Source organism: Periplaneta americana, chromosome 15, assembly GCF_040183065.1.
Source record: "Periplaneta americana isolate PAMFEO1 chromosome 15, P.americana_PAMFEO1_priV1, whole genome shotgun sequence".
Classification (NCBI taxonomy): Eukaryota; Metazoa; Arthropoda; class Insecta; order Blattodea; family Blattidae; genus Periplaneta; species Periplaneta americana.
Window position 1 is genome coordinate 146,056,127 of NC_091131.1, and position 13,231 is coordinate 146,069,357.

The 13,231-nt window shown below is 37.1% G+C and overlaps 1 pseudogene; it reads left to right on the top strand.

Annotated features, from left to right (window-relative positions):
• The window catches only part of LOC138715746 (DNA-directed RNA polymerase I subunit RPA1-like), a 148,165-nt pseudogene that overhangs the window by 116,460 nt on the left and 18,474 nt on the right, over positions 1-13,231 (top strand).

The following is a 13,231-nucleotide window of genomic DNA, read 5'->3' on the forward strand; positions in this document are numbered from 1 at the left end:
ACATGAAGCACTGCATCTTCTGTGGATTTTTGCGGTGTGAACCCATATTGATTCCCTTTTAACATATTTGTATTATACAAGTTATACATAATTCTATCTATAATAAGTTTCTCCAAGAGTTTTCCCATAACAGGTAGCAGACAGATAGGCCGATAGGCGTTTGCTGTTCGGTTATGACAGTGCGGTTTTGGTATTATTTTAACATTTGCGATTTTCCAGCAGTCAGGAAAGACTTGCAATGACATACATTTATTGAAAATACTCACAAAGAGATCGGCACAGCTCGTATGTACATTTTTAATTATATTGGCAGAGATTGCATCAATCCCTGGTGCTTTTTTATCATTCAATTTTTTTATTGCCCTCTCTACCTCTTCTGCTGTGAATTGTGGTTCATCTTCCGTGTCAGGTGACAGCTCGGATTCAAGTCTGGTACGCTTGTGCACATCCGTGTCTATAGAATCATCAGGAAAGAATTTATTGATTAGGACACTAGCTGTTTCGTATGTATTAGAGGTAAACCCGTTGTCGGTTTGGATAGTATTGAGAGATCTGTTGAAGTTCTCGGGTTTTCGACACATTTTATAAATTATCCCCCATGGGTTTTGTGGACTTTGCGATGAGCAGAACTCCTTCCATGCCTTAGTTTTAGCCTGCAAAATTTTGTTTTTGTAATCAGTTTTAATGTTGTTGTAAAATTGCTCGTATTTAATTCGAAGCGTTTCACATTTACATCGTTTGTATCGCCTGTGGCTGGCTAACACTCGTTTTCTCATTATGTTTAACTCTGCGGTCCACCAGTAGTTTTTGATCGCGGTTTGAGATTTCTTTGGCAGATGAGCTTCACATAGTTCTGTTATGTTTCTAGTCAGTTGTTCTATAGCTGAGTTAAGTGATTCCGGCGTGTTGCTATTATTAATGTTTATGGATGTTCGACGCAGTTTGAGTCGTGCTGCCCTTTGGAATCGCGACCATTTGACGTTGTTGGTTTTGTAAATGCGTGCACTTCCTGCATTAGTATATAACTTTGGTTGTAGTTTTATGTCGATTATGATTAATTCATGATCAGACATTGTGTGAAAGTCACTAACTTTCCATTCTACGATGAACGGTGTTAGAGAATGACTACATACACTCACGTCGATGAAACTCGTGGAGTTGTTGCGTCTGAAGGTAGGTTTGTTGCCAGTGTTCAGGATAGCTAAATTGTGTGAGCAACAAAAATCAAAGAATTGCTTTCCTTTATAATCGCTAACAGGACTATTCCAAGCATGATGTTTGGCGTTGATGTCCCCTACAATTAACAGATGTTTTCCCTTAAGATCAGAGCAAATAGCCTCCAACTCATTCAGTATCTGCGTGAAGTCACAGTCCGGGTCGCAATAGATATTACAGACATATATATCCTGACCGAAAAGATCAACACATACCACTACTCTGTCAGGGGTGCAGTACTGAATAAGATTAATAACATTATTGTGTCTTGTTATTGTTGCTGCCCTTATGTTATTGCCCTGATTATTTGCAGTTTCATTATTATTATGTTCGAATATGAAGGTATTAGAGCCAAATCCAGAAGCACGGTTTCGTTTGGTATTGGGTTCTTGAACACAAAGTAATTTAATTTTGTTGTCTATTGTACTGGATGAAAAATCTGCGTTATGAACCAGTTCTTGAGTAGGCGTAAGTGATTTGTGCAGGTTTTGTTGGTAAATGGTAAGTTCACCCATAGTTGATTTTGGATATTGTGATGACTATTTTCTCGTATTGGGGACACTCAAAAGAACTGGCTGGATGGTTGGTGATACAAACACTAACATCTAAAAAGCTGCTGGAATTGCTATACCTATATGTTGGAATAATCCCATTGTTAAGAATAACTAAATTGTGAGCATGGAAAAGATCATGGAACATTTTACTCCGAGCATCATCCACTGGACTGCCCCATGCACAGTGTTTTGAATTTATGTCCCCTGTGATAAACAGAGGTTTTCCCTTTAATTTCTCACATACACGCTGAAGATCGTTAAGTTCAACAGTCAGATCACGCCCTGGTTCGCAGTAAACACCACAGGGATATAGTTATCCATAGATTAAGAGGTAATTCACTATATGGTAAATTGACAAAAATATTCTATTAACATTTTTTTTTATTTATAAGTGTAGTTTCATTACAATAAGCGTCAGGGGAGAGAGGGTAGACAGTGTGTATCCTTAACATTTTGTGAACGGAAAATTTTCTAGTTAATTCAGTTATTTTTTTAGAACATTAATTATTCCCAAATACATTACATTATTGCATTCCCCACTTTACTTATTTTCGACTCACTTCAGCAGCTCAAACCATGTTGCTATAGTAGACGAAAGTAGACGCTGACCAATCTGTGTATTTCCACTTTGAATTTCAAAGCTTTCAGATAGAGCAACACTAACACTATCCGTAGGTGCGGGCTGTGAAACTGTGCGAAATTTCTTCGCCCAGTAGAAGTCGAGCCAATGTTTCTTCTTGCTGTCATTGGCCGGTATTTGAATCTCGGTTATAAAGGTGCTCTTTATTGGCTACTATCTCAGGCATGCTCTTAATGTAATTAATTTGAATTTACTTTATTATAAGACACGTCTAAAATAAAATAATGATATAATAATATTCAAATACGAAGTATGGGAAACTTACACCTAATAAATAAATGATGGCATCAGACCCCTCAAGTACTGTACATGCCTTTTCTTGCCCGCCAATATTAGTTACGAAACAGTTTCTTATTTAGAAAGTTTCAAAGTTACGAGTATGGTGTGAGACATGAGAGCAAGGTGGCTAATAGGGTATGCATTTATGTTAATGTGTTATAATAAAGTGATAGCCCTAAGTGATAATTTTGCTTTATATAGGCATACTGAATAATTACTGATAAAATATAAAGTGTAATTATTGTTTTCTCGTGTGGCAATCTGTGTGTTTATTCAGGATATAGGCTAATGACTTCTGAATTTAACAGTCCTGACTTCGATTCAGTTGTGTATTTACTTAATGATATTTTCTCCTTGTTGTTAGAACAAAAGGTAACGAGAAAAACGTTAGAGAAACGGCAGACCTAACGTTATCGCAAGAGGACGAAAAATTTGTTCGAAAATTTCAGAAAAGCTGGTATAATAAATATCAGTGGTTGTGTGGAACTGGTAAAGATCATGAACAAAAGCTAATGTGTTTTTATTGTTTGATGTTTGGCATTGATGGGTAAGATTCTTGGCGCAGAAGAGGTGTAAACACCATAAACAATTTCGAAAAAAAAAAAGCTAAAGAACACGCAGCATCTGGAAATCATATAAAGTGCGCCGAGAAATTTCATATGTTAGGGTGGTGCCGTATCGACCATGCCACTTCAGAGGCCATTAAACACAATGAAATGGTTTAAAAAAAAAATAGGAAAATTGTCAGCAGATTAGTAGACGTTGCTTGTCATTGAAGTATTCAGGAATTGCCATTCAGAGGTCGTCAGGAAAGTCAATGTTCATGTAATAAAGGGAACTACTTGGCTACTCTTGATTTACTGGCTTTGGTGGAATCTTTCATGAAGCAGGAGCCATTAATATAATATTTAACACAGATCTGTATGCGTTGAAAACAAAAATTCCATACATAATAATATGATTAATATCGGTTAAATAAAAAAATAAATATCTATCTACCCCCTTACGTAGCTACTGACGAGACATTTGAGACTTCTTAATGTACTATATCAGTAACAAAATGGCGGCCACAGTTATTAATAGTTTCGAATAAACTTATTAATGCTATCATGAGATTTCGAAGTTTAAATTTGAAGAAAATCGTGATTCATGTAAAGAGTTAATTGGAAACATGAAGTATGTTTCTTAGGATGTTATTGTAAACAACCCCTTCAATAAGAAATTGTTGACTGACGTCAGCATAGCACAGTTCTGCTACTGTTATTATTCAAAATATATGACTCATATTTTGTTGCAACATAATATATTTCCAAATTTTTTGTTAAAATCTCAGAAAAAACATTTTTGAGATGCCAACCTCTTTCCTTCCTGAGAGAGTGTCCTGCTGTGACTAAATAATTGCTTTGTTAGTCTCTCTAATTTGAATTGAGATCTCGTCAGCTATTTAACAAGGAAGGTCGTCCTAACCATGGGTTGTCTTCTATCCACATTTGTAGCACCGATACATCTGATGCAGCACTAAACACTTAGTTAAACATTTCACATTTAGTCACCACCATGGTGATCTAGTGGCTAGAGTGCTGGACCTGGGTTCGATCCCCAGTGTACGCACTGATTTATAACGTGTGTTGGTCAAACCCGTGTTCGAGGTGATGTAGAAGTTTTCTCTGGGAGCTCCAGTTCCTCTTGTGCATGCCAACAAATCTCCATCATCACTGGTGTAGCGTAGGATACTCTGGACAATGATTCTCTCTGTAAATGGTTTACACACTGGCTTCATATGGGTGAATGACGAACAGTCAAGTACCTGCCAAAAAAAAAAACCAGATTCATGCACTACCCTACATCAGACATTTTTAAATAGCAGAAAAGTCACTATAAGTTAAATCTGCACCCACTACAATGGCTTGGTGTAAAAACAAAAAAAGATATGTACTGTAATTCCTCACAACTGTGGTCTATGATACAACCATTCAAAGATCATTGTAGACCATTCATAGATAGCTGCAGTGACTTAACTTCAAACTTCAGTATAGCAAAAATGTGGATAAACGAGATACTACATTTTAGAGTGCAAAATTTGAATGATTGTATCGTGGACCATAGTTGCGGGAAATTACGGTACATAATATAGCAGCTCATGAAAGTCATTGCTAGAATGTACCACTTGCTAGACACTGCAAAGTTTTGGATCTTTTTGGATAGATCTTTAGACTATAGTTATCATATCATATATCATATCTAATGCATGAGATGTAAATAGAAGTTCACGTAAATCACTCACTTAAAATATTTGATAATTAATATTGTGACCAGTAGTTAACATTTGATTTCTTGCATTAGTCAGCATTTCCTGAAAGATAATGATTCGCCCAAAGCATTCCTTCCAGAGTAATCAGTACTGTTTCATTTCTTTAAGTACACCAAGTTTTTAAACACCTTTCTTTTCTTAAAATGAATCCATAAAAATATCATCTTCTAATATTTCTAAATCACAGCGCTGTAATTTTAATGGAGCAGTTGAATGAATACCTCATACCTGCTGAGTGATTAACATAAAGATGTGTTATAATTTTTTTCAGGGTGATAATGATGATGCAACAATGGCTCGCACTAGACAGAGACATACAGAAAATCAAGAGTATGAAGAACCAGAAGAAGAAGAAGAAGAAGAAGAAGAAGAAGAAGGTTAGTTTCTCAGTTTTCAAAAACTTAATACAGATTTCATTTATACATTTTTTTGGGGAGGGGGGGGGGGAATGTTTTGAAAAAAAATACATAAGTAAAAAAAAAAAAAAAAAAAACTTATAAATGAAATGATATTTAATAACAACTGAAATAGCATTTGAAGACGAGTTAAATCAATTTAGCAAAATTTTCACAAGACAAATTTATCATTTTAGAGCTACGCCATCTTTGAGTCTATGATAGGCCTACTCAAATTTATAACACATATTCTTGAAGAATGTAAGGTTATTTGTAGGAAATCTTACTGATTAGAGCCAAAACTGGCTGATATATATTACATTTCTAAATGCAATCCAGAAAATTTTACGAAATTGATTTACCCTGTTCTTTTCATGTGACTATTTTACCAATAAAAAAGTCAATTATTTTTGGACTGCTTGCCCACAGGGAATAAGCCATGCTCTCAGATTGTGATAACTGTTCCATAACTTGTTCATTTACATCATACATTTCTATGCTAACTCTGTGACGTCACATGTCTCTGCTCTCGAGCGTCTTAGGAGGGGAAGCACAGGTAAAAGAGCAAAGTAAGGGGATGAAAATGTTTAAATAGCGGAGACACAACATTACCCTCCCTCACGTGCTCTACCAGCTCTGCTCAGAGAGGGGAAATGCACTCCGACATCACAGATTAGCCAATGGGAAATGACTAGTCATAGTGCATTACGAAATGTAACAGCAGATTAAGCATGGGCAGCTTCGAGTTTCAAAGTGGGTTACATCTTAAGTGGGTTGCTTTATTTTCACATTGTTACATTTTCACAGCAAATGTAATTTCGATCAAAATTGATTTAGGACGTATAAATCAAGTTCCGTATCTCTTGAGATTTAAAATATGATCGTGCAAAAAAAGGCATAAACAAAAATGTATAACCGAACTAAATTAACATAGAAAGTATAGGAATTTTGCCAGGACTTCAGAAGGAAACAGAAGTGCGAAACATACAGACATTTTGCTGTATTATTGAGAAACTGTAGTGAGTCTAAATGAGTTGAAGTTTTCAAAATAAATAGCAAGTATTGTTACTGGTAATGACTTTTTCTACTTGCTTATAAATAGCTACAGTGGAGCTTCTTTCTCATCAAAGCCATAAAACAACTAGAGGGCCTTTAAAAGATCATTCATTTGCAATGCATTCCATCACATTACAGGAGACAGAGTAACGAGAAAATTAATTCTCTTGCAAAGAAAGACTCAACAGTTCTTCAGAATAGCTCCAAAGAAATATCTTCTATCTGCACTAAATAATCTGTTCGTTTTGAGTTAAATTAAATTATGGTTTATTTAATGGCGCTCGCAACTGCCGAGGTTATATCAGCATCGCCGGTGTGCCGGAATAATGTCCCACAGGAGTTCTTTTACATGCCGCTAAATCTAGTGACATGAGCCTGTCGCATTTAAGCACACTTAAATGCCATCGACCTGGGCTGGGATCGAACCCGATGATGATGGTGGTCGTGGTGGCGGTAGCAGTGGTAGTGGTGGTATCTGTTGCCCAGGCACTTGGAATTTCTCCATTCGCCTTCTAGCTTCCCAGTATAATTTAGAGTCCGAATCCAAAAGATTTGATGCCAGAACTGGACATTTTCGTAAATGTTCTCGATTCATCTAAGAGTCTTCTAGGTTACACAGGATGCATTTTGGTGAACAAAAATTCCAATTTTAAACAGATGTGTTGCTAAACAGTCATGGCCAGTTAGCATTCGAAATTTTGCTACTGCATCATGTTGAGAATCAGGTATAAATGTTCTTTCTCAGTAAGCAGTAGTGAACAAGATTTATTATTACTGTTTTCTTGAAATTTCTTTAGAATTTTGATTTGAAATTGTGTTTATGAAGAATTTGACACTGATAAGTGAGCTAGGATTTATATGTAGTACTAGCCGTACCCGTGCCCTCCGCTGCACCCGTTAGAAATAAATATAAAGTAATTACATAATTAAAATACGACATTTGATCCAGGGAACATTCGTGTTTCATAGAAGGATAAATCGTTTAATATGTTACTTAATTTAAATTGCATCCAAATAATTAAAATGCGATCATTTTGGTCCAGAGACACTCATTTGGTGCAAGGACAATTCCTTTAACATGTTTCTTAATTTTTATTACATGCAACCATAGTTTAATGAAGATTGACATCATTTAGATTTAATATGTATATTTTATTTTACTTGTTATAGGTTTCCATTGAATTATGGTAATAACTTAATTTTAACCCTTGTTTTCTACGTATTCAGTAAATGGCGCTTGGCCCACTATGGTTCTGAACCCTTCAAATAACTTAAATTATATTATATAATATTACATATTATGTTATATTATATTATATTATATTATATTATATCAGAAGTTGCTGTAATAACATTATATCATTATGTCCATCTAGAGAAACTACACTTTCCATTGGTGAAATAATAATTAATTATACAACTCGGTTAATTTAGCTTCCGATATTACTTCATACAAACACAGAAACATTCTCTGTAGGCTATCCAAGGCCCCCTATAGACGAAGTCATTTGTTTTTTAATTCATTACACGGCCTTAGATGGCAGTTATTTTAATTTTAAAACTCATTTATCTCAATAAATATCAGTCCTATCAAAATTTTTCAAGGAATAAAACTTATCGCAAATGATTTTTAAAGAAACGTTTGTTATGTAACATTTTTCACAAAAATCAATAATAAGCGAGATATTTCGATTTATTTAATTCAGGCTCCCTTATAACCCCCCTTTTAAATAATGTATTTTGAATGCCATATAGCCTAAAATCTAAGTTACAACAAACTTAACTTATATTCCAATTTTCATCTAAATCCGTTCAGCCATTATCGCGTGAAAAGGTAACAAACATGCAGACAGACAGACATAGAGACAGACATACAAACAAAATTTTCAAAAAAGTTATTTTCGGTTTCAGGGTAGTTAATTATATATGTTAGGACCAATTATTTTTGGAAAATCGAAAATTACCAGAAAAATTTCGGCTACAGATTTATTATTAGTATAGATGAGTTAAGAACAACGCCGAGTATTGTTGAGTCAATGTGATGCCTGTTAAGAAGGTTTTAAACCTAGTTGACAAGACTGGCAGCTTTTAAACCCGAGCTGTTTTGTAAGAGGATTAAAGACCCTTAGCACTAACTAATGGAAGTACTGAATGACGAGAATGGCAAGTATGAGGAGTGGGGGGCATGGCTTGCATGTTTATATTAGCTTTACTACATGCGAATCCTAGCTCTAGTGATAAGATATCTTTTTCAAGGGTACTTGTAATATTTTAGTTCCTTTCTTTGCCAAACAATCTGCAATCTCATTGCCCATAATACCACAATGGGCAGGAATCCATTGCAGATACAGTTTTTATTTTGTTTTGCCTGTATGTGTATGAATGATTGAATTTCTGCGTTTTTGGAATTTATAGGAATATTGATTGAAGCTATGACTTGGATTGCAGACATTGAGTCGCTAAATATAACAGCATTTTTGAACATATTAATTTGATAAATAAGTTGTGTTAATGCCCTGTTGATTTCTGCAATTTCTCATCAAAGTGAGTAGAAGGACTCCCTGTAGACAAATAAAAATTGAATAATTTGGAATATATCCCAGCCTCGGCTGGTTCATCATTTAGATATTTGCAGCCATCTGGAATGTATTTATAGTTTCAAGAGCAACTTGTTTTATTTATTAAAGTGTAGACGATTCTTCTTCTTCTTCAAATCCTTAAATAAATTTGTATTATAATTTATACTGTCACATTGTAATGGTGATTTATGTAATAGGGACTTTTCTGGTTTTAAATTAAAATTAAATATAAGTATAAGTTTCTGGATTGCCTCTACAAACCCATTTCGCGTTTTCAGTTTTCTGAACCTGAATTGGTAGCTTGTCGAGTATGTGTCATGTGGTAACCTTACCATTCTTTCATGTTGCAACAGTGATCTTTTATGTATCTTCTCTTTTATGGGATAGTGCTTTGTTATTATTTGCATTGCTATTGCTGTTACTGAGGTAGATTTAACTGCACCAGTAATTAATATCATAGCATTATCTTATGTCACTTCTAATTTGTCAATGTTTTTGTTGATGCTGTAAGTTAGTTTTCACGTTCATAAAGAATTTGTGGTTTTATATATGTCTTGTAAGTTGTATTCAATACTGGTCTTGAACATCCCCATCTCACTCGCTGCCCAAGGGTGACTCTCTCTCACTACTGACTAACTGCTGAGAAGACTAACTCGAACTCAGGTCCACCTCACTCGCTGGCCAAGGCTGGCTCTCTCTCACTACTGACTAACTGCTGCGAAGACTAACTCGAACTCAGATCCACCTCACTCGCTGCCAAAGGCTGGCTCTCTCTCACTACTGACTAACTGCTCCGAAGACTAACTCGAACTCAGGTCCACCTCACTTGCTGCCCAAGGCTGGCTCTCTCTCACTACTGACTAACTGCTCCGAAGACTAACTCGAACTCAGGTCCACCTCACTCGCTGGCCAAGACTGGCTCTCTCTCACTACTGACTAACTGCTGCGAAGACTAACTCGAACTCAGGTCCACCTCACTCGCTGCCCAAGGCTGGCTCTCTCTACTACTGACTAACTGCTGCGAAGACTAACTCGAACTCAGGTCCACCTCACTCGCTGCCCAAGGCTGGCTCTCTCTACTACTGACTAACTGCTCCGAAGACTAACTCGAACTCAGGTCCACCTCACTCACTGCCCAAGGCTGGCTCTCTCTACTACTGACTAACTGCTCCGAAGACTAACTCGAACTCAGGTCCACCTCACTCGCTGCCCAAGGCTGGCTCTCTCTACTACTGACTAACTGCTCCGAAGACTAACTCGAACTCAGGTCCACCTCACTCGCTGGCCAAGGCTGGCTCTCTCTACTACTGACTAACTGCTCCGAAGACTAACTCTAACTCAGGTCCACCTCACTCACTGCCCAAGGCTGGCTCTCTCTACTACTGACTAACTGCTCCGAAGACTAACTCGAACTCAGGTCCACCTCACTCGATGCCCAAGGCTGGCTCTCTCTACTACTGACTAACTGCTCCGAAGACTAACTCGAACTCAGGTCCACCTCACTCGCTGGCCAAGGCTGGCTCTCTCTACTACTGACTAACTGCTCTGAAGACTAACTCGAACTCAGGCCCACTTCACTCGCTGGCCAAGGCTGGCTCTCTCTCACTACTGACTAACTGCTCTGAAGACTAACTCGAACTCAGGTCCACTTCACTCGCTGGCCAAGGCTGGCTCTCTCTACTACTGACTAACTGCTCTGAAGACTAACTCGAACTCAGGTCCACCTCACTCGCTGGCCAAGGCTGGCTCTCTCTCACTACTGACTAACTGCTCTGAAGACTAACTCGAACTCAGGTCCACCTCACTCGCTACCCAAGGCTGGTTCTCTCTACTACTGACTAACTGCTCCGAAGACTAACTCGAACTCAGATCCACCTCACTCGCTACTCAAGGCCGGTTCTCTCTACTACTGACTAACTGCTCCGAAGACTAACTCGAACTCAGGTCCACCTCACTCGCTGCCAAGGCTGACTCCCCTCTCGCTACTGATTCACACACACTGGCTTCCGTCGGCACCCGCGGTTTTATTTATTTATCACTGTCGCGTAGCTTCCACAACAATCAGTCTCCAGACGTTTCCTTCTTCCGTTGCCAACTCCGCGCCAAGACTGCAGTCTTCTTTCCTAGCGCCACGCCGAAGTGTCCACCGAAGCTGGAGTTCCGCTTCCCCACGCCTTCCTTCTCCCCAGACGCGGCCAGACACAACTAGAATGTTCGGCCTGCCACCACAATAAATTAAAATCAAGTGTTGAAACTAATCAAATCTTTGATAATTTTACCAGTATCATTCCAGTCATTATATTCTACAGTATCAAAATGGATATTAAAGTCTCCTAATAAGACAGTCTTGTTATGGATATCGAGTGATTGTTTCTGTAATTTCTTCTGTGGGGGTTATATACACAGAACACCTTTATATGGTTGTTATGTTTCAAAACATCTATTTTAACTATTTCACTTTTATCTTTTTCTGAGATATTCTTTACAATATTAATTTAGAGGTAATTTTTTGTGTGTTCCAACTAATATCCCACTGGCCACTTGTCTAGATTTTGGAAGCATATTAATTGTGTAATCTTTTATCTCATAGTGTTTTATATTATTTTCTCATAATATATTAGCCTCTACTATACAAAAGAGTCCAGTTTTTCATCATATAATATTTTCGACAATTCTGTTTTCTTCGTCTAACTTAGGCCACCCACATTCCATTGCAATATATTAAGGCTTCTTCCAGCTCCCAACCGGAGATCTGGCCCAAATACAGAAATGTAAAGGGCCAGCAGGACCAGAGAAATTAATGTGAGAATAAACCATATCATATCATATATCATGTTATATCATATCATAATAATATACGTAATACATAATTCAACAACTGTAAATTGCATATTTTACAGTTGAAAATGAAGAGGCTGAAAATGATGAAAATGAAGATGAAATTAAGATAAAGAGAGAATATTCAAATGAATGGGAACATGGAAGTGATAATGAACAAGAAGATCATGAATTGTTCTCCGATGCAGTAAGTATAATTAATTTCCATATACATATGTGGGTATTTATGTCTGTGTTTGTGTATGCAAGCTCCATAACTGAAGTTTTCTGCATATAGAAGCAGTTTTCATTTTGTGCTTATGTTGTACATACTTCAAATTATTTTGCTCTGTAGCTGAGAATATCGGTAATTGAGATTTCATGTTATCTCAAAGCATTTTACATTAAATCTTGAAATGTGTGAATATTGTATCAAGCAGAAGTACAGAATAATTGTACAGGTATGTCCGTCAAAATCACAATACTATAATTAGCAAAATATTACAACATTTACAGTTATAAACATTTTCGGCATAAGCTGCCATCTTCAGAACACCTAACAATACAAGAATATGAATACTTCGTGTGGAAACATTATACATGTTGATTACATATTAAAATATTTAAAACTAGATTGTATATGAACATGGACACATAAAATGAATGTTGCTGAATGATAAAATAAAATTACATGATTCAAATATACAGGGCATATCAAAAGTCCGGTAGCACTTTCAATATTTTATTACACAAAAACTACTAATGATAGCACTTTCAAACACACGTAATTTTAAAGTCAAACTCTCAAAGTTCTGTTTACACCTTACAGAGATTCAATGTGTGAACCACGAGTGACTCGGCAGATGTCCAAACGATAATGAAACTCTTCCAATACCCTTTTCAACATATCCTCTGTGACCGTGGCAGCAGCTTCTCGAATTCTGGTTTTTAGTTCCTCTAAATCACATGGCAAAGGCGGTACAAACACAGTTTAAAGTCAAACTCTCAAAGTTCTGTTTACACCTTACAGAGAGATTCAATGTGTGAACCACAAGTGACTCGGCAGATGTCCAAACGATAATCAAACTCTTCCCATACCCTTTTCAACATATCCTCTGTGACCGTGGCAGCAGCTTCTCGAATTCTGGTTTTTAGTTCCTCTAAATCACGTGGCAAAGGCAGTACAAACACACGGTCCTTTAGGTACCCCCATAGAAAAAAAGTCACATGCAGTCATATCGGGTGACCTTGGTGGCCATGTCATGAAACATCTGTCCCTTACTCCAGCACGTCCTATCCAACGATCAGACATCTCCGTATTCAGGTAAGCACGAACTGCGTTGTGGAAATGTGGCGGAGCTCCATCTTGCTGAAAGATAAAATCG